General features: G+C 47.0%; 1 protein-coding gene across 1 annotated transcript in view; it reads right to left on the bottom strand.

Annotated features, from left to right (window-relative positions):
• The window catches only part of LOC134396357 (7-alpha-hydroxycholest-4-en-3-one 12-alpha-hydroxylase-like), a 210,086-nt gene extending 197,980 nt beyond the window's left edge, over positions 1 to 12,106 (bottom strand). The window contains exon 1 of the mRNA XM_063122831.1: positions 12,036 to 12,106. The gene's annotated coding sequence lies outside the window, so the exon portion shown is untranslated. The remainder of the gene's footprint in view (positions 1 to 12,035) is intronic.
• Between the last annotated feature and the right edge of the window lie 13,650 nt (positions 12,107 to 25,756).

Below are 25,756 nucleotides of genomic sequence, written 5' to 3'. Positions count from 1 at the left end.
TCAATGGCTGTCATGAGTCGAAGTGAAAGCTCACTTCTCAGATACCTTTAATTGCTCTATATGAGACTGGGGAGAGAAGCTCGACCAGCTGCTGCAACTAATCCTCCTCACCCACATCCTGGAGGAACAAAGCATCCACCGAGAAGTGGCTGTGGTGAAGTCAATGGCTGTCATGAGTTGAAGTGAGAGCTCACTTCTCAGGAAACTTAAACTGTCCCTATGCACTAAGTGGCTGTGCTATGGGAGTTTGGTGGACTGTTGGAGTACCAGTCGCAATTGGGGAAGTCCATGAGTTTCAGTGACAGCTTGCTTCTCAAAAAACCAGACCGGATCACGAATAGTGCATCTGATCCCTGAGCTCTCCAAAGGGCGACCCGTGGACTGCTGGAGCTAACCTCCCTCAATTGGGGAGTGACGGGCAGGCGGGCATGGGCAGGCAGGCAGGCAGGCGGGCAGGCAGGCACAAAGGAGCTGGTACCTTGCACAGGTATGTCATAGATCTCTGCGGGAGTGAGTCCCAGCAGATCCAGCTACCTCACAAGGACGGCTCCCGGGCAGGCGGGCATGGGCAGGCAGGCAGGCAGGCGGGCAGGCAGGCAGGCATGGGCCGGTGGGCACAAAGGAGCTGGTACCTTGCACAGGTATGCCATAGATCTCTGGGGGAGTGAGTCCCAGCAGATCCAGCTACCTCACAAGGACGGCTCCCGGGCAGGCGGGCATGGGCAGGCAGGCAGGCAGGCAGGCAGGCGGGCAGGCGGGCAGGCATGGGCCGGTGGGCACAAAGGAGCTGGAACCTTGCACAGGTATGCCATAGATCTCTGGGGGAGTGAGTCCCAGCAGATCCAGCTACCTCACAAGGACGGTTCCCGGGCAGGCGGGCGGGCAGGCAGGCAGGCGGGCAAAAAGGAGCTACTAGTTATTGAAGCAGTTACTTTGAGTATGGAAGATTTGTGTGCATGCTTGGAGGATTAACGTTGCTGCTGAGCCCTCCAAAGGGCGACCCGTGGACTGCTGGACTTTACCTCCCTCAATTGGGGAAGTGAATGATGAGTTTAAGTGAAAGCTTGCTTCTCAAAGAGGGGTTACAGCAGAAGGGGAAGAGGAAGAGGGGTTGGATGAGACTGAGGAGAGAGAGAGAAGAGAGCATCCACTGTAGTGGCTTTGCTAGTGGCTGTGCTACGGGCGATCGGTGGACTGCTGGAGTACCTCCCGCACATAGGGGAAGTGAATGAGTTGCAGTGAAAGGTTGCTTCTCAAAATCAGCACACAGATCAAGTACTCCATTTGATCCCCGAGCTATCCAAAGGGCGACCCGTGGACTGCTGGAGTTTTCCTCCGGTTCCCGGTGGCTGGGATGGGTCTCGGCTTCTCAAAGCCATGGCACTGCTGCATATGCAGTGCAGCTTCTCATAAGAGAGCTGTCCCACGGACAAACGGTGCATTACTGGAGCTTAGCTTTTTCTCAAAGGGGAAGTCAATGAGTTGAAGTGAAAGGTTGCTTCGGAAGTCTATGGTTTTCATGAGTTTCAGTGACAGCTTGCTTCTCAAAGAGGGCGTTACAGCGGAAGAGGGGTGGGACGAGACCAGAGAGAGAAGCTGGACCAGCTTCTGCGACTAATCCTCACCCACATCCTGGAGGACCACAGCATCCCACACAAAGTGGCTGTGGTGAAGTCAATGGCTGTCATGAGTCGAAGTGAGAGCTCACTTCTCAGGAAACTTAAACTGTCCGTACGCACTAAGTGGCTGTGCTATGGGAGATTGGTGGACTACTGGAGTACCTCCCTCAATTGGGGAAGTCCATGAGTTGAAGTGAAAAGTTGCCTCTCAAAATCAGCAGACTGGTCGAGTAGTCCACTTGATCCCTGAGCTTTCCAAAGGGTGACCCGTGGACTACTGGAGTTTAACCTCCCTCACCCTCAATTGGGGAACTGAATGAGTTTAAGTGAAAGGTTGCTTCTCAAAATCAGCACACTGATCGAGTCACCCAGATCCTGGAGGACCACAGCCTCTATGTAGTGGCTGTGCTGAAGTCAATGACTTCCATGAGTTCAAGTGAAAGGTTGCTTCTCAAAGGTGAGGACTCGCCTGTTTCATTTTCGCAGCGAGACAGGCAGCTGCAGTAACACTCACAACCACACACACAATGACAGCTTTTGCACAGAGGCTCATGAGTTGAAGTGACAGCTTGCTTCTCAAAACCATACTTCTGGATCAGGGAGTAAGTCTTCCACTCCAAGCCAAGGGCACTCCAAAGGGCGACCCGTGGACTGCTGGAGAGAGGCAGCCTGGCTAATGGTGGTGGTGCCAGGCATTGCCTTGCCCCCTGCTTGCACCTCACCTAAACACGTGCAGTCAATCATGGAGTCTTTTGGAACTGGGTGGAAAACTATCCGGATGAGTTGACTAAGCTGTACCGGACGCCACAGAAATGAAATGAACTCAAGTGCGGTGCTTTGCCCTCACAGTCAGTCACACACACGCACGGTGACAAACTCTGCCTAGTGCCTACAGAGACGAATCGAATGATTCAGAGTTGATGTTGTGAACTGTAACACAGACACTAAATAATAATAATAATAATAATAATAAGAAGAAGAAGAAGAAGAAGAAGAAGAAGAAGAAGAAGAAGAAGAAAAATATAATAAAAATAATAATAAAAAGAAAAAACCAGCCTGCCTGAACTGTAGTGTGCCTGCCAACCAAAGGAGGGGTGGAATTAAAGGGAGGGGAGCCTGCCTGTCACTCCCACGAGGGCTTGAGGGTGGGGTATCCCAGCAGGGGGAGATTGCCCTTCAGAAAGACCAGCTGCTCCACCAAGTCCGGCTCCAAGCGAGAGCGGTGAGGGGTCACTATGTCGCCCGCCATAGAGAACACCCTCTCGCTTGGAACACTGGTGGGTGGGCAGCTGAGTCGATCCATGGCCACCCGTGACAGGTCCGGCCAAATCTGGCAGCGGGATGACCAGTAGGCCAGGGGGTCCATGGAGCAGTCCTCCATGGGCTCTGACAGGTAACGCTGCACGGTGGTTGCAGCGTCATCCTGGCTGGTGGCTGGGGAGGGTCTCTGCCCAAACACGGTGTGCAGAGCCTCTTCCCAATACCCCTCGCCTGTGCTGCTGCTGGGAGGGATGCACGTGAGGCTGCTGCTGGTGCTGCTGGTGCTGCTGCGGGGAGGGGTGGCCTGCTCCTCTGCCTCACTCTGCCCCATCCTCTTGGCCCATGCCGCCCGCACTTCGCCCACCAGCGTTTCCACCCAGTGCTGCCTGCTATTTGGCCCACAAAGCCCATCCATCACACGAGGGTCGCACATGGCTGCCAACATGTGGACCCTGTCGGTTTGGATGGGCTCCAGCCTCCGCGTCAGGCCGTCCCTCAGCCTAGTCACCACTTCGCGGACCTCGGGCTCGAAGCGCCTGCCGGTGACGGGATCCCTGTACTCCAGAAAGTCGCCCATCTGTTTCTGGAGATGCCTGCATACAGGGATCACCTGGCTGAGGAGGGCAGAGCTTTTGCTCAGGGTCTCGGTGGCGTTCAGGAACGGCTTGAAGACCGCCACCAGCTGGGACATGGCGTCCCACTGCTGCTTGCCCATGTGGTGGACGCCCATGTCCCTGACCCTGAACAAGTCGTGGATGGCACGCTGTTGCTCCACCATCCGCTCCAGCATCAGGTAGGTGGAGTTCCAGCGTGTCACCACATCCTGCACTAGCCTGTGCTGCGGGAGATTCAACTCCTCCTGCTTCTCCTGCAGCAAGCGACTGCCCTTGACGCTGTGGTGGAAATGGCCTGCCACCTTTCTGCAGCTCTCCAGGAGGTTACGGATCCCGGACAGGGGACCGAGGTTGGGCTTGGTGCTGCCCATCCCAAGGCCATCCCTCACCACCAGGTTCAAGACGTGCGCGATGCAGCGGACGCCCTCGAATCCGCCGTCGCGCACCGCCTTCACCATGTTGGCTCCCCCGTCCGTGACCATGTAACCACGGGTGACCTTCTGCCCAGCTAGCCACCCATCCACCATGCGGTTCATGGCCTCCGTAATCTCCGCTGCCGTGTGGGACTGGTCCATCACTTGCATGTGGAGGAGGGCCCAGCAGTAGCCCTCCTTGCCAGTCCCTGTAGTGCTGGATCCTTCCTGCCCCACGGCTGCCCACCAGTGTGCCATCAGGGACAGGTAAGCGTGCACTCCGCCCTCGCTGGACCAAATGTCTGAGGTGAAGTGCACCATCCATGCCTCTGCCTGGCACAGACGACCCAGCACTAACTCCCTGCAGGAACGGTACAGGGAAGGCACCACCTGCCTGCTCAGGGTGGTGCGACACGGCAGCTTATAGTATGGCACCACAAGCGACATCAGCCTCTTGAAGCCTGCGTTGTCGATGAGGCTGAATGGCTGGTCGTCCAACGCCACCATCTCACCGATTGATGTGGTGATCTGGGAGGGCGTTGGAAAACGCCATCTTGTGGTTCCATACTTCCCCCACCCCATTTCCGGCAGGGTTGCCTGCCTAACCCTTGTGGGGATGGGAGATGGAGAGCTGAGAGTGGAAGTGCCAGCAGCAGCAGCAGCAGCAGCAGCCTTCGGCTTTCCCCTGGAACCAGTCGCCTTGCCCGCCTCTTTCCCCATCAAGACCGACTGGTGCTGCCTCTTAAGATGCATCTTCATGCTGCTGGTTCCATAATGCCCTGTCGATGAACCCCTGCTTAGGCTGAGTTTGCAGTGGCGACAGACAGCAAAGCGGGGATCCGCTCCCAACTCAAAGTGGTCCCACACGATGCTTGTCTTTCGTTTCCGTGGTGACACCACCAATTGCCCGCCTGAGCTCTCTGGTGTTGCCACAGAAACAGGGGTGTGGGATGAGACTGGGGAGAGAGCCTCGGCCTGCTGCTGCTCCTCCTCAGCCCCCACATCCTGGAGGCCCACCGCCGCCTCCTCCTCCCCCTCCACTGTGCTGAGGACCTCGTCTAGGTCCATCAGCGGGCTCGTGGGCTGAAAGGATAATGAAGGAGTTGGAGATACTCCTCCTCCTCTAATGCCACCTGCCTCTTGTAAAGGGGCACTTTTCCCATTCCCACCCTCAAAAAGAGAACGCCGGGCACAAGTTGCAGAAGAGAGTGGCTCTGCCTGCTGCTTGTCCTGCTTCTGTTTTGGAGCAGTCAGCCAAGGAGTTGCCCGTTTGATTTTCACAGGAGGAGAGGCAGCCTGCTTACTGCTGCCAGCCTGAGCCTTGCTGCTTTCAGCACGCCTGCTCCCTCTTTTCATGATGACTAATAAAATATTAATACTACTAATAATATGTATAAGGTACTACTAAGAATATGTATAAGAAGAATATAATATGTTTAAATGTAGGGAAACGGGACAAGAAGTGTGTATGCTGTATAAGAAGAATAAAATATTATACTACTAATAATATGTATGAGAATATACTAATATATATACTACTAAGAATATCTAAAAGAATATAATAATATATTTAAGAATATTACTAATAAATGTAGGGAAATGGGACAAGAAGTGTGTGTATGCTTTCCCCAAAATGCTCAATCTGTGGCTGCCTGTTGCACTTCACAAAAGCAGCACACTCAGTCCAAGTTACACAGACAAGAAAAAGAGAATAATTTTTTTTTTGTATTTTTTGGTATTTTTTTGTATATAGAAGACAGAAGGAAACACAATCAGGATTTAAGAGAGGGGAGGGGGGAAAAGAACCAACCAAACACTACTACTAATATGTATAAGAAGAATAAAATATTAATACTAATAATAATATGTATGAGAATACTACTAAGAATGTGTAAAAGAATATAATAAAATATGTTTAAGAATATTGCTAATAAATGTAGGGAAATGGGACAAGAAGTGTGTGTATGCTTTCAAAAGAAAGCTTTCACAAAAGCAGAACAGTCAGGCTTTAATAGAGGGAAGGGGGGGGCAACCAACCCAACCAACCAAACACACACTCCAAAATTTAAAAATAAAATTTATATTAAATCAAAGTAAGGGAAAAACACAGGGTAAACTAAGCTATAAGTCAGAAAGAAGCAAACAAACACACACACACGCGGCAAACTAAATCTATCCTAATCTATCTCCAAAGTCCAAAGCAGGAGCACTAACTAACTAAGTGTTCCCTCCACGAACGCCAACCCACAAAGAGACACAAAACAGAAAGTTCTGAGGGTGGGTCTGCCTTAGTCCCCCCTCCAACGCTGGGATTGGAGGATGATGCTTTCTGAGGAGATCAATTCTCATCAGGATTGGGAGTTGAATGTGCCTGTCATCGCTTCCCCCCAAAAAAAAAAAAAACCCCAAACCCCGATTTTTAAAAAATTCTAGCACGCGACCCGCACGACGCAGAAAGTTGAGAGTAGTCTCAAAATTACCCCCATCCACGACTCTCTGTGCACAAGAATTTTCAGAATGATAGCTTAAACCTCCCCCAGTTATCCCTGATTCTTTTCCGCAATGCAATCCTATGGGCGAAAAGCCGAAAACGCCGTTTGAGCCGCGCGGTTGACCCGATTTTCAAAAAAATATAGCATGTGACCCGCACGACGCAGAGAGGTGAGAGTGGTCTCAAAATGACCCCCATCCACGACTCTCTGAGCACAAGAATTTCAAGAATGATAGCTTCAAAAAGAACGTAGTTATCCGCGATTATTTGCCGCAATGCAATCCTATGGTGAAATGTTTTCAAGATGGCGACCGGAGCGCTCCGCCTGAACTAGGAGCTCTGAAAAATGGTTGCTTCTCTTCGCCTTGCTTCTAGGGGTCCGCAGTCCGCTCCTACTCCGCCTCTGGGTAAGGCGGAGCAGGCCAATCCGCTACTGCTTCTACGCTCCTAATCGGAGCGGATCACACCCCTAGTGGGCAGCCAGGGGGGCAGCCATCTTCCCTGGACATACGTGTATGTGGAATGGGAGATTCCTGGTGAGCTGGGTAAAGGCTTGGTTTTACATCGGTTCCTTATGTTTAAGTGTCTGGACGTTCCAGGGGAATCTGTTTGCCTTTAAAGACCAGTTTTGGGTGGGCTAGAGTCTTATTTGGTTGCTGTTTGGAATTGACTGTTGTGAACTTTGTTTTTAAATTCTTACCCCATTCTTTTCCTACACCTTCCTACCCCCCTTTATATCCTATTGTTTGTGTAATTTGAGTGATTGACTGAGGCTTACAAGTTAGTTTTAGTGTCTGGAAATAAACTGCTTTAGTCCTTAAAAGTTTGTGTGGTTTTATTTCCTGGAGGGCTGGCTCTTCCTGACTAAGGTCAGGGCTAAGGAGAGGGCTACCTGGGAATCTAGACATTTGGTGTAGAAGCCTACCTTGCAGGGACACACGCACGCACACATACACCAATGTGCCGGGAAGCTTTCACAGCTTTCAGCCAAAGAAAAAAGAAACTTTTTTTTGGGGGGGGGGAGGATTGCAAAAGAGCATTTTCTCCTGCACATGGGGCAGTAGCCTAGGTAAACAGAAGAGGCTGAGGATGCACATTGCAGTGGAATTGGCTAGATCCCCTGCTTGGTTTCCGAGAAATCCCAAGGAGACAGAAGGGATCAGGCTTGGTGAGAACAGAGGCGTTTAGCCAGAAGCACTATGGCTGCTTCTCTGAGCTTTATCACAACATTGCATGCAGTTCATGGAAGGGGGGAGGGAGGTTTTCCAAAAAGGGTGAATGGAGGGGGAGTTGTCCAGCTACCACTAATGTATGAACTGTAAGGGGAGGTGCAAAGGAGACCAATGGGCAGAGGCAATGGCAAAAACAGCCACACTTTTCTTATACTAAGTCGGACAACAGCAACACACTGCAGGATATGTGTAAAGAGGCTTGGGACTTACAAGTGCACAGGTGTAAGTTTGCAAGTTTTCATACGATCTATAAATGCTATATATCCGAAGTGGGATAATACGAGGGAGAACCAGAAAGAACGTGGAGGTGGGATAAAGGCTTAAAACAACTGAAATGTAGATACAAAGACATGAGTGGAAAGCCAGAAAATTAGAAAAACAGTTCAACGTAGTCAGTGGGATTATATTAAAAAAGGAGAGACACATGGCACCTTAAAAACTAAGAAATTTATTCTAACAAAAAGATGTAGGCTGGAGGCTTCTTCATTAGATGTGTGCATGTATGCTATATTTTCTTCACAACAACCTTGTGAGGTAAGTAAATGTGGGAGAGAGTGATAACACCCCCACGCCCTCACCCGTCCACTCCCAAGTTCCACAGTAAGATCCATAACTGCACAGTGGCTCTACACTCCAGGTCAAAGACTGTATCCACTCCTACGTTAATTCCCCTCCATTCAATAAATGCAAATGTACAGCACCATGTACATTGATGGTGCTATATAAATAAATAATAATAATAATAATAATACAGCATGCCTTTCGGTGGTGGAACTGGACTTTGCCCTGGGCGATTTTTCGCTGTTAATGCAATGAAGATGTTTGTCTTCTTGATGCTGGCCTACTTTGACATGGAACTGGTTAATGCAGAAGAGGAAATGCCTATGATAGATGTAAGAAGACATGGGTTTGGAACTACAAAACCGTCTCATGATGTTCAGTTCAAATACCGACTGAGAGTCTAAAGGGAACGTCATTTAGGCTCAAATCCTCTGCACAGTGCCCAGGAGTAAGCCCTTTGGATTGCTTCCAAGAAAATATGGATAGGATTGCCCTATCAAACCTATTTTTTATTTCGAACTAACATGTGGGCTCACAGTTAAATTCTTTTTCTTCTTCTTAAAAATATTATTTTATTAATACAGAATCTTTCAGCATGTCTAGATCTAAGGAGGGGAGGGGGAGGTTCCCACAATATGATGATCGTGAGATCCTCCACCTCAGGCCTCAAGTGGCATTTGATGTCCTGGGAGGAAGAGGATTTCAAGTCCGTCATTTTTTATTTTTTTTCTTTATTGAAAATGAGCGCAGAAACGCTCCATCGAAAAGGTTAGTTTTCTTTTTTAAGAAAATCCCGCTCCCCCTCCCCCCTGATGGACACAGAGCTCCTGAACAGCTCCGTACCACACACCCAGTCCCCTCTTCCTCATGTTTACTCCTGAGGAGCCTTGAAGAAAGTGGGACGGCTGCCTACACCTCCTATGGATCAGAACAATCCCAAGACCACTGGAAAAGTTGGGATTAAAGCTGTAAAGGGAGGGATCATCCCTCCCTGCCCTGGGATCCCCTGGCATCATGTGGACACACAGGGATGATCCCGGGGCGATCACCTGATCTAGACATGCCCTTGATCATAATGCAGCCTGAGGGCAAAGGGCTTTCAACCTGGCTTTCATTGTTATTTTGGCTGGCAGTTATTTACTTTGTGAAGTTCTGAGTGGAAGACATTTTGTAAAATATTAGCTCATATTCAAAGTTGTCTCTTTTAAGGGTGAGGTTACGAAAGATAAAAATAAACGCTGAGGTCCAAAAAAGTGACCATGTTATTTTGTAATTATGAAAGGAGAACAGTTTCCTGTAGCTCTTGGCTAACTTGGTTATGTTGCATATGGTTCCCCTGTCAGTAAATGTATGAAGTCGAGATGAGACATACATGGCCACTAGCTTAGGGAGAGGTTCAGTGGAGCAGTAGTGAGCTCCAGACAGACATACTACCTTGCCTGTTCATTTCTTGAATATTGGACCAGAGTCTTTGAAAGTTCATGCCGTGATAAACCTATATTTCCCTAGATGCCAGAACACAGGTGTCCTCATTAAGAGAACAGTGACATCTCCAATCAGTTGTACAAATCCACAAATCCCATTTAAATGAAAATCTGTTTTCATTCCTCACCAATGCCTGAAGTAACTGATCCTACAAGCAGTGGTAATACTAAGAATAATACTTTGCATTTATTGAATGCTTCAGAGAGAGGGGAATTAACGTAGGAGTGGATACAGTCTTTGACCTGGAGTGTAGAGCCACTGTGCAGTTATGGATCTTACTGTGGAACTTGGGAGTGGACGGGTGAGGGCGTGGGGGTGTTATCACTCTCTCCCACATTTACTTACCTCACAAGGTTGTTGTGAAGAAAATATAGCATACATGCACACATCTAATGAAGAAGCCTCCAGCCTACATCTTTTTGTTAGAATAAATTTCTTAGTTTTTAAGGTGCCATGTGTCTCTCCTTTTTTAATATAATCCCACTGACTACGTTGAACTGTTTTTCTAATTTTCTGGCTTTCCACTCATGTCTTTGTATCTACAAGGCCATCGAGTCCAAACCCCTGCTCAATGCAGGAATCCCCCCTAAAGCATCCCTGACAGAAGGCTGTCCAGCTGCCTCTTCAAGGCCTCTAGTGTGGGAGAGCCAACAACCTCCCCAGGTAACTGATTCCATTGTTGTACTGCTCTAACAGTCAGGAAGTTTTTCCTGAAGTCCAGCTGGAACCTGGCTTCCTTTAACTTGAACCCATTATTCCGTGTCCTGCACTCTGGGAGGATCGAGAAGAGATCCTGGCCCTCCTCTTTGTGACAACCTTTTAAGTATTTGAAGAGTGCTCTCATGTCTCCCCTCTATCTTCTCTTCTCCAGGCTAAACAGGCCCAGTTGTTTCTGTCTCTCTTCATAGGGCAGAGAGGCAGGCAGAGAGCTGCTACACAATGTACAATGACTAAGCCATAGAGCTCTGGGGAAGTCAGTCCAAGCAGATCCTGCTACCCCACAATGATGACACCTAGGCAGAGGAGGCAGGCAGGCAGGCTGAGAGGTGGGCACAGGCAGGCAGGCTGGTGGGCATTAAGGGGGTGGTACATTGCACTGGTAAGCCATCGATCTCTGGGGAAGTAATTCCCAGCAGATCCAGCTACTCCACAATGACGGCACCCAGGCAGAGCAGGCAGGCAGGCAGGCATGCAGAGAGGCGGGCACAGGCAGGCAGGCAGGCATTAACGGGCTGGTACATTGCACAGGTAAGCCATAGAACTCTGGGGGAGTGTACTTCCCGTTCCTGTTGGATAACAACAGCCCAATGCCAAAGCGCTGGTGAAGTCAATGAGTGGTACGAGTTGAAGTGTGAGGTAGCTTCTCAAAGCCAGGAGTCTACATAGGAGCAGCCCAAGGACCTGACTCTGTGCAATTGACCTTGGCAAAGCGAAATCCAAGGACAATTGAGGGGACACATTTTACGTTGCTCCAGGAACGAATCCTCAGACCCAACTTTTAAAACTGCAAGAAGGCCTACGTTGGACAGTGGATGTGCCATGTGTCTTCTGCCCAGAGAAAGTACAGATTTACACTCAGCACCCTCCAAAGGAGAACCAGTGGACTGCGGGAGTCTACCTCCCATTCAGGTTGGAGAACAGCCTACACCTACATACATTCACACAACTGAAATCTGACCAGGAAATCAGTATGCACATACTTGGCTTGTTTCAGGTTTACTGTGATTTTCATCACTTACTTCTATACTTCTTTGTAAACCGCCCAGAGAGCTTCGGCTATTGGGTGGTATAGAAATGCAATAAATAAATTAATCGAAGAGAAGAAGAATTATATTGAAGAGACTTCTTGTTCAGCTGGCAGAAAAGCTCGCTAGACAAGACTTCCATGACACAGTACAGTTTAGGGATTCTAAGCATGATTATTTCAGAAACAGATTAGATTCAAGACTCAAGAACATTTTACACGACAACTGTATTATATTAAATTATTTTTAGGCTGCCTTTAAGGATAGAACCCCATGGAATTGTTGAGCAATACTTTACATGCACGCGTAGGGTAGGGTGGAGAGAAATGGCCCAAACAGAACTAAGAATGTAAGAAGTGCCATGCTGGATCAGACCGAGGGTCCATCTAGTCCAGCACTCTGTTCTCACAGGGGCCAACCAGCTGTGGACCAGGGACCCACAAGCAGGACACTGCACAACAGCACCCTCCAGCCCATGCTCCCTAGCCATTGGTATATACAGGCTTACTGCTCCTGATCCCAGAGGTAGCACAGAGCCATCAGGCTAGACTTCTCCTCCAGGAATTTATCCATAAGAATATAAAGAGAAAGTGAAGACATGGAAGAAAAACTTACGTCACACGGGTTTGCTTTCAGAAGAGTGAAGTTTACGCTCCCTCCTCTGATTAAGAGCAGAGTGCAATGTTCTTTTGGAAGTCTACCTCCTTGTTCTGTAGAGAGATCATATTTATTTAAAGAGGCATGGGAGTGCCACTCTAGTTAAGGTCGTACAGTAAAAAAAAAGCATTCTACCATTATAAATGGGTAATTTTCATTGTATAAAGAATGTTTCACAAATCTTCTTGAAATGTAAATGTGCCAGAATGAAATATTATAATGTATAAGGTGGCCATTTTAATTCATAATCAATAAACAAAAAAACTATGGTTTACAAATCAATGTTAAAGGCTCTACAGTTTTCAACCAAACTCCAAAAAGCAGGGAAATTGGGAGTTAAGGCTAACAGGCCTATAAATAAGCTGCCCCGCCCGACCAACGGTTTGGGCGGGAAGCAACCGTTGTGAGCTGGGCGGAAGGAAGGAAGGCGCTCACGAGGCTCTTCCACGTGAGCCTCGTGGAGCAGGGGCAGGCCCCGGCTATAAAAAGCGGCCCCCGCCCATGTCTTGGTGTCTTTCGATTTCGGCTGCCAATAGGACAGCTCTGGAGAAAGAGCCGAGCGTTTCGGCGGCATTTCCGGCGGCAGTTGCGGCGGCGATACAGGCAGCAGTTGCGGTGGCAGTTGCAGCGCCATTACAGGTGGCGTTGGCGGCAGCGGCGGAAAAGCGGCTTCATAGCTTTTACAGCGCAGTTTGGAGAGTGTCTGGGGGGGGCAAGAACAAGTAGCCTTTCAGGGGGGCGGTTCGGTTTACTCCCGCTCAGGCAGCCCGGCCTAAGTTTCCTGAAGTTCTCCACTTGACAGATAAAACAGCTGCGACTGTTGTTGCCAGACTGAAGGCAACATTTGCACGTCATGGTATACCTAAAGAGATAATCTGTGACCATGTACCATTTGCGAGCCAGGTTATGAGACAATTTGCAACTGAGTGGGGGATCACCTTGACACATTCGAGCCCAGCTTACCCTCAGTCCAACGGGCAAGCAGAACGTACTATACAAACCATCAAGCATATGCTATCAAAAACTCTACAAGATGGCGCTGATCCATATCTGGCTCTGTTGAACCTGCGTAATACTCCAGTAACAGGTTTAGGTTTTGCTCCTGCCCAATTGCTCATGGGACGTTTACTACAGAGCACACTGCCAGCTATTACATCTGCCCTGAAGCCCAGGGTGCCACGTGGAGCGCACCCTAGATTACAAGATCGACAGAGGCAGCAGAAAGCATATTATGACAAGCACACAGCACCTCTTCCACCTTTGCAAGTAGGAGACAGGGTCAGGTTGAAAACAGCTTTAGGTTGGATGCCAGCATCAGTAGCTCAGAAAAGAAGAGAGCCACGCTCATATGTAGTTGAGACTCCCCAAGGTCAAACTTATAGAAGGAACAGGGGGCACCTCAGGAGGGATGGCTTTTCCCCTGTGGGTGCAACCAATGTGGATCTAGGGGTTGCAGAGGAGCTGGCATCCCCTGAGGCAGTGGTCTTGCCAGGAGGACCTCAAGGTGAGCTGGAGCTTTCGTCAGATGGAACAGCAGATGGAATCGAACGGACACGGAGTGGGCGAGAAGTGAGACTACCAGCAAAGTTTAAGGACTATGTTATGGGATAGTGGTGAAGAGCGAAGATTGACATGTTAAGATTTAATTGAACAAAAGATATTGTTTTTATGGAGAAGGGGGGATGTGATATGTGGATGTATGTACCTTTAAGAGGCCTGTAGCAGGTAGTCTCCAGGTCCTCATCGAAGGCCTGGGCGGAGCCTCTGTTTCTTCCAGTTGGTGTTGTGGGCCTTGCTGAGGGAGTTTGGTGTGTCACTGTTCAAGGAGGTTTTAGTAATAAAGGAATCCAGCAAGGAAAAGACTCTGAAGTTATTGCCTGGTAGTCTAGGGGCAAGTGGCAGGCTGAGCAGGTAAGCTCACCCGTATGGTCCCTATGCCTGAGGGATACTACACGGCCGGGCCAGCCATTCCCTGGCCCAACGCCCAGAGCGTTTAAGGGGGTCTCCCTGCGAGGAAGCCAAGCCCTCCTCAGCTCTTGCCCAGCTCCTTACAGGCCAACGGCCTTTGCCCAGCCATAGCTGCGCGGCGTGGCTTACCTGTGACGTCCTTTCTTTGTTTTTATTTCTTATTTTGTTCTTCAGCTTGCATCTCCTGGTCTCAAAATCATTTGCCCATAGGAGCCAGCCATTCTGCTGAAGCTAAGCAGGGCTGTGTTTGGGCAGGGTTGGGATGGGAGGCCATTTTGAGCAATTTAAAATTCTAGTTTCATTTTTGTTTAATACATTACTGTGTGTTTGTTTGCTATTTTTCTCTGTTTTATTTAATTTACCCTATCCTTTACTGAAGTACGATTGTTAATTGTTCTCCCGGATTTATAATTTTTCATTTAGTGTTCTAATTATAAATTTAATTAATTAATTAGTTTATTTTTTTTTATTTTTTTTAGATTTTATCTAACGGGAGGGCCTAATTTTAAGTATGTCTTCCAAGAAGGGTTGTGGAGGGCCTAAGGGCAAGGGCCGCGCACCACACCCCTTAGCTAAGCGCCATCCTCCTGCACCTCTTGCTTCTTAATCTGATGAGGAAGGGGATAGCATGGCTTTAGTTTTACAGCGCATCGCAGCTTTGGAACATGACAATGCCATGTTAAAACAACAGTTAAAACTAGTAACCAGAATAACGCTAGCAGAAGCAAGGGTAAGAGGGCTAATAACGCAATGCAAGTTCCTCTTTCAGAACAACCAGCTAATCCCCAGCCCAGGACCCAACCAGTAGGCACGTCAGATCCAGACCAGGACCAACATTCTGAAGGCCAAGCTACTGCAGCCATAGAAGATGTAGTATTCAATCCTCCAGTGATTCCTCCCACTCCAGTGGCTTCTAGCAGTGCCTCACACAGTGAGTATCCTCACACCACAGCAGGTTCATCTACATCACCACTTCCTCAATGGGGTCTTCCACCTTGGGCCATGAGCCCATTTTGGCCGTTCTCTCGGCCTATTGAATTAGAGGAACAACAAGATTCAGGGAGTCCTCAACGGGCAATAGCAGAGGCTTGCACCCCGGTCTGGCAGACGACCTCTAGCCCTCCTGCTAAGGCAGTTGCAGAGACTCAAACTGTTTCTTACCCACTAGTAGGAACAAACTCTGCTAATCCAGCTACTGCATCCCAGACTACCCAAACTGAAGCAGAGCCTGGCAAAGATGTTGCCAAAGTAGATCCTTATGCGTCAGCTGAAGGGTCTAAAATCCCTTATGGAGCGATTTCTACTCCAGTAGGCTACCATCTACTGCCAGCCACCAAAGAAAAGACATGGAAAGGGGAGTTTGTAGATTTGTTCTCTCTCTTATTCAGGGAGGAGGAGCAGAAGGACAAAGACAGTGAGAAAGATAGAGACCAAGAACGTAACAAAAAGAAGAAAGTTGAACGAACTTGGGCCAATTGGTTGGCTGGTTACATTATCTTCTTTGGTGTTGTTTTACAAAAACACCCAGAAAAAGCAACGGTTTTGGTCAAGTATTTGGACATAATATTTAGATGTTATTCCGAATACCTAGGCCCTGCTTGGCTGGGTTATGATGGGGCTTTCAGATTAAAGGCACAGTTTAACCCTGATATAAAATGGGATGTCAAGGAGCCTGAATTATGGCTCCAGTTTAGCCAATCTCGGGTGAGAGGGCGGATAGTGGACATATTTTGTCATGACCAGTCAGGTCTTCACAGTCTCGTGGGCCCACCGGGCAGGCAGTTCAACCCTGTCTATTGTGCTGGGAATTCAGTTCCAAGGGCACGTGCTTGCGCACGCAGTGCAAATTTAGACACGAGTATTCCGTCTATAGGGGTGCTCATCCCTACTCCGGTTGCCCTCAAATCAAAGGCACCAAAGGTGGAAGAGATTTCCAAACAGGAAATAAGCCACACAATACTGGCCCTTTACCAAAAGGGCCCAGGCCCAATTAGGATACAGGAGCTGTCATTGTCATTACAGGATTATCCTCGACATGATGATGCGCTTTTTCTCTTCGATGGTTTTATGTTTGGATTTGGAATCCCTTTCCAAGGCCCAAGGATACCTGTTTTTTCCAAACACCAGGCTTCTATTCACGGAATGGAGGAAGTGGTTTCAGAAAAAATAAACAAGGAGGTGAAGTCGGGAAGAGTGCTAGGCCCGTTTCCTCACCCCCCGCTTTACCCCTTTTAAGGGTATCTCCATTGGGCATTGTTCCCAAGAAAACTCCAAGGGAATTTTGCTTGATACATAATTTATCCTTCCCTCCTGGGTGTTCTGTCAACGATTTTATCCCAGCACATCTATGTACAGTTCATTACACCTCCTTTGATGCTGCAGTATGTATGGTACGGCAGTGTGGAAAGGGGGGCGTTAATGGGAAAGTGCGATATTAAATCTGCCTTTCGTCTTTTACCTGTACACCCCAAAGATTTTGAACTACTGGGATTTGCATTCCAGGATCATTTTTCATGGATCGGTCCCTCCCAATGGGGTGCGCCATGTCCTGCTCAGTTTTTGAGAGGTTCAGCACCTTTCTAGAGTGGTCATGGCAACGCAGGACGGGATCTCAGAATTCCGTCCATTACCTTGATGATTTTCTTTTCGCAGGGGCAGCTAATTTGCCCCAGTGTGCCCACTTCATGAAGGAGTTAGAGGCCCTTTCCTCTTACCTAGGTGTCCCCTTGGCTCAGGAGAAGACCGAGGGTCCCACCACCTGTCTGACATTTCTAGGGATACAGCTGGATTCCATTAGGCAATCCTGCAGCCTCCCAAAGGATAAATTAGTCACACTCAGAAGTTTGATTACACACGTAGTTAAGGCACGGAAAATCACTCTCAGGCAACTTCAGGAACTTGTGGGCCACTTGAACTTTGCCTGTAGGGTGATAGCACCGGGTACAGCCTTTTATAGGTGATTATGCGATGCAATGAAGGGTGTAAGACGTCCCCTTCATCGCATTCGTGTTTCAGCAGAAATGAGGGTGGACCTTGAAGTCTGGTCCTCCTTCCTGAAACTATACAACAGCATTTCATTTTGGAGGGCAGATTTGTTATTAGAGGCTCAATTACAAGTTTTTTCTGATGCATCCGGATCTCGCGGGTTCGGGGTGATCCTCAGGGATCGCTGGTGTGCTCAGCAATGGCCGGTGAGTTGGAAGGAAGCGGGAATCTGCCATGATCTTACCTTTTTGGAATTTTTTCCAATTGTTGTGGCTGTTTATCTGTGGGCAGATCTCCTCTCCAACTCATCCATACATTTCTGATGCGACAATCAAGCCACAGTTCAGGTAGTCAGTTCTTTATCTTCCAAGAACGTTCGAGTTATGAGGTTGGTTAGGGCAATGACACTTTGTTGCCTTCAGCATAATATCATATTCTACGCTCGTCAGGTTCCGGGACTGGATAATGGAGTCGCTGACGCTTTGTCGCGTAACCAGATCTCCAGATTCCGGGAGTTGCCACCTGCTGCTCGTCAGTATCCGGATCCCATGCCCAAGCAGCTTTGGGATCTTAGAGAGCCTAGGTGATGGAAGCCATGAGGAGATCCATGGCCCCAGGTACCAGAGCGTTATATGAGCGTGCAGGTATGGAATTCCACTCCTTTAGGGCATCCTTAGGACTGGCACCCCTTTGGCCAATTCCCATCGAGCATCTCATGCAGTTCTGTGTAGCTGCTCATCACAAGGGTGTAGCTATCAGGACTTTGAGGGGAAAGTTAGCCGGCCTCTCTTTTGAGGCTAAGATACAAGGTTACATTGACACAACGGCCGATCCTAGTATTAGGAGAATGCTGGAGGGTTGGGCTAGAACTGCCCCAGCACCTCCAGATAAATGCAAACCGATTACCCCCGAGATTCTAGTAGGACTCAGAGAGCAGTGGGCTGCTCTCTGTTCCTCTCCATATGAACAGGATCTCTATCATGCAAGTGTCCTAATTATGTTTTATGGAGCATTTAGGGTGAGTGAAGTATTGGCAAACTCTAAGAACGATAGTGCTGTTATGGCCTTGCAGGTCCAAGACATTTCTCTGTCTACAGACACAGTGAAGATCCATCTTAGGTGTTCCAAGACAGTCCAGAAAGGCAGGGGTGCCAGTATTATCTTGGCCCCAGCCAATAGAAGAGATCTTTGCCCTGTAACAGCAATGAGAACTTTTTGATTTGCCAGAGGATTTGGCCCAGGTTTCCTATTTCGCCACAGAGACAAATCCCCGTTGACCAAGTACCAGTTTGGGTCTGTGGCAAAGAAGGCCCTTTGTGCAATGGGCATTGATAAATGTCAATTCAGAACGCATTCATTCCTAATTGGAGCTGCATCTACTGCTGCCAAGGTTGGATTGGCAGAATCTAGAATTAAGGACATAGGTAGGCGGCATTCCACTGCCTTTAAGGCTTACGTTCGTTGAACAAAGTTTTCCCCTAGTTCATAGTTATTTTTTCTCCAGCAGATGTTGTGTCAAGACCGTACCTTTCGCAGATACTCATCTGTGGGCACAGCATGGTTTTTTGGGCCAGCCGCAGAGCATCGCATACGGCCATGGGCTCACAGTTGGGCCTTGGTTTTGAGGCCTTTGTTCACTAGGTTGGACGGCGAGGTTTGCGATGGGGAGGTCTGTTAAACTTGTTATTCCAGTTTGAATCTAAGTTCTGCCTGCCGCAGGTGTTGGTGATCCACCTGGGAGGTAATGATTTGGGCTTGTTAAAAGGGAAAGCCCTGATTCTGCAAGCAATGTCTGATTTTGATTTCATTTGGAGGCGATGGCCACTGACGTGGATCGTCTGGTCTTGCATGTTGCCCCGACGCACTTGGCGTGAGGGACGTGATATTAGGGGCTTAAATAGGGCAGAAAGCAAAGTGAATAGGGAGATCAGACTGTTTCTCCATGGTAAGCGGGGATGGGTCATCCCGTACCCGGCTATTACTCCTCACAGACCAGAGCTTTATAGGGCAGATGGGGTCCACCTCTCCGATGCAGGAAATGATATTTTCCTGTTGGATCTGCACGTAGGACTGCGGGACTTCTTCCCGGGTTGGTGGGGGAAAGGGGACCTAAGCTGAGGCTTGGTCCCCTTTTGTGGCAGGGAATGTGCTGGAATGAAATGTTATTGATAGGGACGGTGAGCCCTCTGGCACCCTTGGCAGTGATTGGCGTATCCAGAGGACCTGCTCCTCGGGGGCTATGCTGCTCACGTGTCAGGGTATGGTGTGCCTTTGGAGACCATTCTGTCTGCATCCACTCGCTGTCCCTTATGACAGTGAGAGTGGGTGTAGTGGGGTGGTCTCCCCACACTTGCAGAGTGTCACAAAGCAAGATGCCAGTGTTCCGGCTTCTTGCTTTGGAGAGTGGCTCGCCCTATGGCAGGCAACAGGCCTGAGTGACAGGATTATTCCTGCACTTTCATGAGCAGATCCTAGGAGGGATTGGGACTACATTCTTATTAATAAAGAGGCCCTAGTTTACCCAAGCTCTGGTGTCTGTGTCTTCTTTCACGCGTTCGCCCTTCACTCACAATGCCACATCCTCCCTAAGGAGGCAGAAAGTGCCAGTGAAATTCTCATTCTCCCAAAGCAGATATAAACCATAAGGACAGGATGGAGAATAGGATATGCAGAGGTGACTGTGGGGTTGTGGAAAACTGATGACGAACAACTTAGGGCCACCTACTTCTCTTTTTTTGTTTAGAGCAGCCCTTCCCCAACCTGGTGCCCTCCAAAGATGTTGGACTACAAATCCCATCATTGCAAGTCATTATGTCCCATGGTCAGGAAAGCTGGGACAGCAAGATAGGGAACGCTGTTCTATATCCTTATCAAATACAGGGGCTGCACAATTTTTTTTCTCACACACATCTCGCATAGAGCAGCACGATGGATAACAGAAGGGGCACTATTTGTTGGAGATGTAGAACCTGAGCAAGGGCTGGCACTTTCAGCTTTTGGTAAATACCCTGCCCTTCAAAGAACCAATGTTTTTTCTTAAAATGTGTTCATACAAAATATATTGTTCACTCCCCACAATCCCTCCACAATACATCATCTCATCAGAGTGACAGAGGAACAGAAAAGGATTAGTTTGCGTGTCTTGATCTCCTTTCAGATGAGATTAGTTTGCAATCCTATACCACTTGGGGGGAAGCCCTAGTAAACTCAGTGGCACTGGCTTCTGAGAAGACATGTATAGGATCCAAGTATAAACCATCCTTCTCCAGCCTGGTACTCTCCAGATGCGCTGCGCTGCAACTCCCATGTTATGGTGAGGACAAAAATCATTTTCATCAATAGTATTTAAAATAATCCTTCCTTACACATGAATCTATTAGGTGGTAGCTCTGCCTTTGATCTCACACTGCTGAACACGTAAGAAAAATCCTCTGCAGTCACAGCATTCGCAGCATTCTTGATCACTGTCCATGCTGACAGAGACTTTTATGAGTTGAATGCCAAAACATCTAGAGAGCTACATTTTGCCTGCCCTTGCTCTAGAACAGCATTCCCTGATCAGTTTTCCAGAACCCCACAGTCACCTTTCCACATGTTCGAGAGTACAAGTCGCAGCATTCCTGTCCATGGGACATACTGACTTGAAATGATAGGAGTTGTAGTCCAACACCTTTGGAGGGCACCAGGTTGGGGAAGGGCTGCTCTAAACCGCCCAGAGAGCTCCGGCTATTGGGCGGTATAGAAATGTAATAAATAAATAAATAAATAAACAAAAAAAGAGAAGTAGGAGGCCCTAAGTTGTTCATCATCAGTTTTCCACAACCCCACAGTCACCTCTGCATATCCTTTTCTCCATCCTGTCCTCATGGTTTATATCTGCTTTGGGAGAATGAGAATGTCACTGGCACTTTCTGCCTTCTTAGTGAGGATGTGGCGTTATAGGCCTATGAGCCTTAACTCCCAATTTCCCTGCTTTTTGGAGTTTGGTTGAAAACTGTAGAGCCTTTAACATTGTTTTGTAAACTGTAGTTTTTTTGTTTATTGAATTTCTTGTTTTTGTGTAACGGATGACCACACAGGAAAGAAGCTATATAAATGTATGGGATGTGGGGAAAGCTTCAGCTGTAGTGGGACCTTGAGTAGGGGAGAAAAAATATTTTTAAAATAATTTCCCAATTTACTAGGGGTGTGCACGGACCCCCCGCTCCGCTTCACTTGCAGATCCGCCATTTTCCGGATCGGGCCACTCCGCCCCGCCCCCGCTCCGCCCACTTCCGCTCCGCTCTGCCCGGAGCTCCGGATCCGGATCCGGAGCTCCGTTTTCCCCCCCCCATAGGCTTGCATTGAAAGCTAAAAAATTATACAACTTTTTTTCTGTTCAAGTTAGAAACCTCATGTTTGGCACCATGACACCTCATGGGGATATACACACGCACGCCAAGTTTCAAAGCAATCCCATCATCCCCTGATTTTTGGCAAATTTTTGAAAATCGGGCACCCCACACACAACATCCCTGCGAGGTGGGCAGGGGAGGAGGGAGGGAAGGCAGGCAGGCATGCAGCTGGCATTTCTGGGGGCATAAGGAAGTGAGCCAAGGATAAGCCAGTAATGCATATAAAATGGAATAAATCAATCAATAAACAAAGGAGGGGTGGAATTAAAAGCAGCAGTGTTGCTCAATAAACAGCAAGAAGAATTTTTTAAAAAAGGCTATATCTGTCTTTTACCAGCAATAGGGGGACGTGCCCGGGGGAGGGGGAAGTAGCTGCCAGTTCAAGACACTGACAGCCACCAACAGCTCTGAGAAGAAGTAAAACGCTCACTTCGACTCATAACAGGCATTGCTCCACCACTGAAAAGTGACCATTCACTTCAACTCATGATAGGCATTGCTCCACCGTTTTACTCTCTTTGGAAGGCTCTAATGGCCTTCCAGTGCAGGAGAGAGTGGGGGCACGTCCACGATGAGATGCCCTAGGGGAGCTCATCCCCTTGCACCACATCGATTCAGTTGTTCACCAAGGTTAGGGTGGGGAGCAGTGCTGTGTTTCTATCTCTTATTCTTGGCTTAGTATATGATTTCAGGTTGTGTTTGTGCATTTGGTGGGGCTACTGTTTTAAAAAACACGGGGAAAAGCCCGTTCAGATGAAGAAAGAGAAGTTTCCCAGAATCCCAAGTTACTGTTTTGCCTATGCCCTCCTCCAACTTTGGGATCATCATGACCGGGAGCTGACTCTGCCCCTCAGCCCTTTGAAAAAGGTATTTTTCCCGCCGATTTTTTAAAAACTTCTAGCCCGCGACCCGTACGATGCAGAAAGTTGAGAGTGGTCTCAAAATGACCCCCATCCACGACTCTCTGTGCACAAGAATTTTCAGAATGATAGCTTAACCCCCCCCCCAGTTATCCCCGATTCTTTCCCTCAATGCAATCCTATGGGCGAAAAGCCGAAAACGCAGTTTGAGCCGCGCGGTTGACCCGATTTTCACAAAAATATAGCCCGCGACCCAGACAACGCAGAGAGGTGAGAGTGGTCTCAAAATGACCCCCATCCACGACTCTCTGTGCACAAGAATTTTCAGAACGATAGCTTAAACCCCCCCCCAGTTATCCCCGATTCTTTCCCTCAATGCAATCCTATGGGCGAAAAGCCGAAAACGCAGTTTGAGCCGCGCGGTTGACCCGATTTTCACAAAAATATAGCCCGCGACCCAGACAACGCAGAGAGGTGAGAGTGGTCTCAAAATGACCCCCATCCACGTCTCTCTGTGCACAAGAATTTTCAGAACGATAGCTTAAACCCCCCCCCAGTTATCCCCGATTCTTTCCCTCAATGCAATCCTATGGGCGAAAAGCCGAAAACGCAGTTTGAGCCGCGCGGTTGACCCGATTTTCACAAAAATATAGCCCGCGACCCAGACAACGCAGAGAGGTGAGAGTGGTCTCAAAATGACCCCCATCCACGACTCTCTGTGCACAAGAATTTCCAGAATGATAGCTTCAAAAACAACGTAGTTATGCGTGATTATTTGCCGCAATGCAATCCTATGGCGAAATGTTTTCAAGATGGCGACCGGAGCGCTCCGCCTGAACTCGGAGCTCCGAAAAATGGGCGCTTCTCTTCGCCTTGCTTCTAGGGGGTCCGCGGTCCGCTCCTACTCCGCCTCTGGGTAAGGCGGAGCAGGCCAATCCGCTACTGCTTCTACGCTCCTAATCGGAGCGGAGCACATCCCTAATAATTTCCCTGCACGTTCCAGTTCCTAGCTATAATTAACCTTGCTGCTGTCAACAAATTAGTTATTAATTCTTGAATCTCTTTATTACACTTCAAAGTACCATATAGTGATAGCAATGCTACCATAGGTGTCTCTTCCAACTCTATTCCCACAATTTTTTTTATTTCAATATACACCGTTTTCCACAATTTTTGCACACATTCCCACCACATATGTAAATACGTTCCTTTCCCTCCACAACCTCTCCAACAATTTGCTGAATTCGTCTTATTTATTCTATTTAATCTCATCGGGGTCAGATACCACCTCCAAACAATTTTGTAATAATTTTCTTTTATTCTCACAGACATATTTCTCAACACTCTTTGTCGCCATATTCCCTCCCAACTCTGCTGCCCTATTTGCACTCTCAAATCAGTTTCCCATACCATCTTCCCCATTCCCCCTATCTCTCCCTTTTCAGCCAATATTCTATAAATTTCACTTGTTAAACCTTTTATCCTTTTATTTTCTCCTATCTCAATTTCTTTCCTAAAAATCAAATCTTCAAATTTTGTCATTTTGCTACACTCCCCATTATCTCTTACCCATTTTTTTGTCCATTGCTCTAAATGCCGACAATTTAACCAATTTAAATTCTCCCCCTTAAACACCTCTTCTATTTCCCTTCCTCTTTTCGTCTCTCTTAACCAATCTTTTAACCTCATTATTTTTTTCTCTATTAAAATTTTGTTCAATCTCTCTTTTAAATTCCGTGGAAAATTCCTTAACATTATCACCGGTGTTAACGGAGATATTTTTGAAAATAACACCTTCTTATATAGTCGCCAGATTTCCCAATGCTTTTTCAATAGCGGGTTTCCTATTTCTTCTCCGCTTTTTTTACTATCTTCTCTAAAAAATATATTTTCCAATTGCCACTCTTTATCTTTTCTTGCTCCATCCTCCAACCAATCTAGTTCCCCTACTCCTATAATTCCTTCTACTATGTGTCTTAACCTATTGGCTGTATAATATGCCTTTATATTGGGGATTCCCAATCCTCCTTTCTTCTGTGCTAAGTACCACCACTTTTTGTTTATTCTCGCTTTCCTACCTCCATTACAATAAGTATTTACCATATTCTGCCAACTTTTTATCTCTTTTTCTGATATTCTAATTGGTAACATTCTAAATACAAAATTAAGCTTAGATAAAATTTTCATTTTAACTAAAGCTATTCTGCCAAACCATGACAAATTTAACTTTTTATATTTTTCTATTTTATCTATAATATCTTTTTAGTGCTTGCCAGCTCACACAATCAAACGCCTTAAATATATCCAACGCTAATATTCCCGCTTTTATTTTTAATTTCTTTACCTCCTGTGTCATATTTATAACTCTTCCAACTAAATTATGCATTTGTCTCCCTGCAATAAAACCACACTGGTCCTCTCCAATATAGTTCCCTATGAAAGTATTCATCCTCCTTGCCAAGATGGATGAAAATTTTTTCGCATCCTGATTTATTAAAGATATAGGTCTATAAGAATCAGGGATTGTCAAATCCTTATCTGCTTTTGGGATTAAAATAATTAATGATTGATCCCAAGATGACGGTATCCTCTCACCTCCAATTATTTCATTATATAGTCTCAATAATTTTGGTACCAACATTTTTAAAAAAGTTTTATAATACTCAGGTCCAAGACCATCTAAACCAGGAGATTTACCCCCTTTCAATTTCTCAATAGCTTCCTCTACTTCACTTTGCGATATAACCCTTTCCATTAAATCTCTATCCTCCTTTATCAAACCCCTCTTTATATTTCTATCTATATATTCATCCATCTTCATCTTATTTACTTCCTTTCTTTTATACAACTCTTGATAAAATTCCTGAAATACTTTTATTTTCTCTTTCATAGTACAACATAATTTCCCTCTCTGATCTTTTATTATTCCAATTGAATTCTTAGATTTTTCTTTTTGTGTGAGTCTCGCAAGCACTCTAGAGTTCCTGTTACTGTTTTCAAAAAACTCTCTTTTCAAATAGATTAGGTTTTTCTGTACTTCTTCCAAATTTAAGTTTTCTAATTCATTTTTCTTTGCTTGCACTTGTATTAATATTTGTTTATCCCTACTTTGTAAATATTCTTTCTCCAACTTTTTAATTTCCTCCTCTAACTTTTTTTGATTTGCTGCTTGTTGTTACCCTACCCTGTACCTGTTGGCATTCTCTTCCCCTCCTTATTGTTTTACTATGATTTTATTAGATTGTAAGCCTATGCGGCAGGGTCTTGCTATTTACTGTTTTACTCTGTACAGCACCATGTACATTGATAAAATAATAATAATAATAATAATAATAATAATAATAATAATTGTTGCCTCTTTAAAGTACACATTTCTCTGATACATATCCCTCTAGTCACAGCTTTCATTGTATCCCACACCATTGCTGTTGATATTCCTCCCTTTTCATTAATTTCCCAGATTTCTGATAAT

The sequence above is a fragment of the Elgaria multicarinata genome, chromosome 1, assembly GCF_023053635.1.
Source record: "Elgaria multicarinata webbii isolate HBS135686 ecotype San Diego chromosome 1, rElgMul1.1.pri, whole genome shotgun sequence".
NCBI classification, from domain to species: domain Eukaryota; kingdom Metazoa; phylum Chordata; class Lepidosauria; order Squamata; family Anguidae; genus Elgaria; species Elgaria multicarinata.
This window is presented reverse-complemented; position numbering and strand designations above follow the sequence as displayed.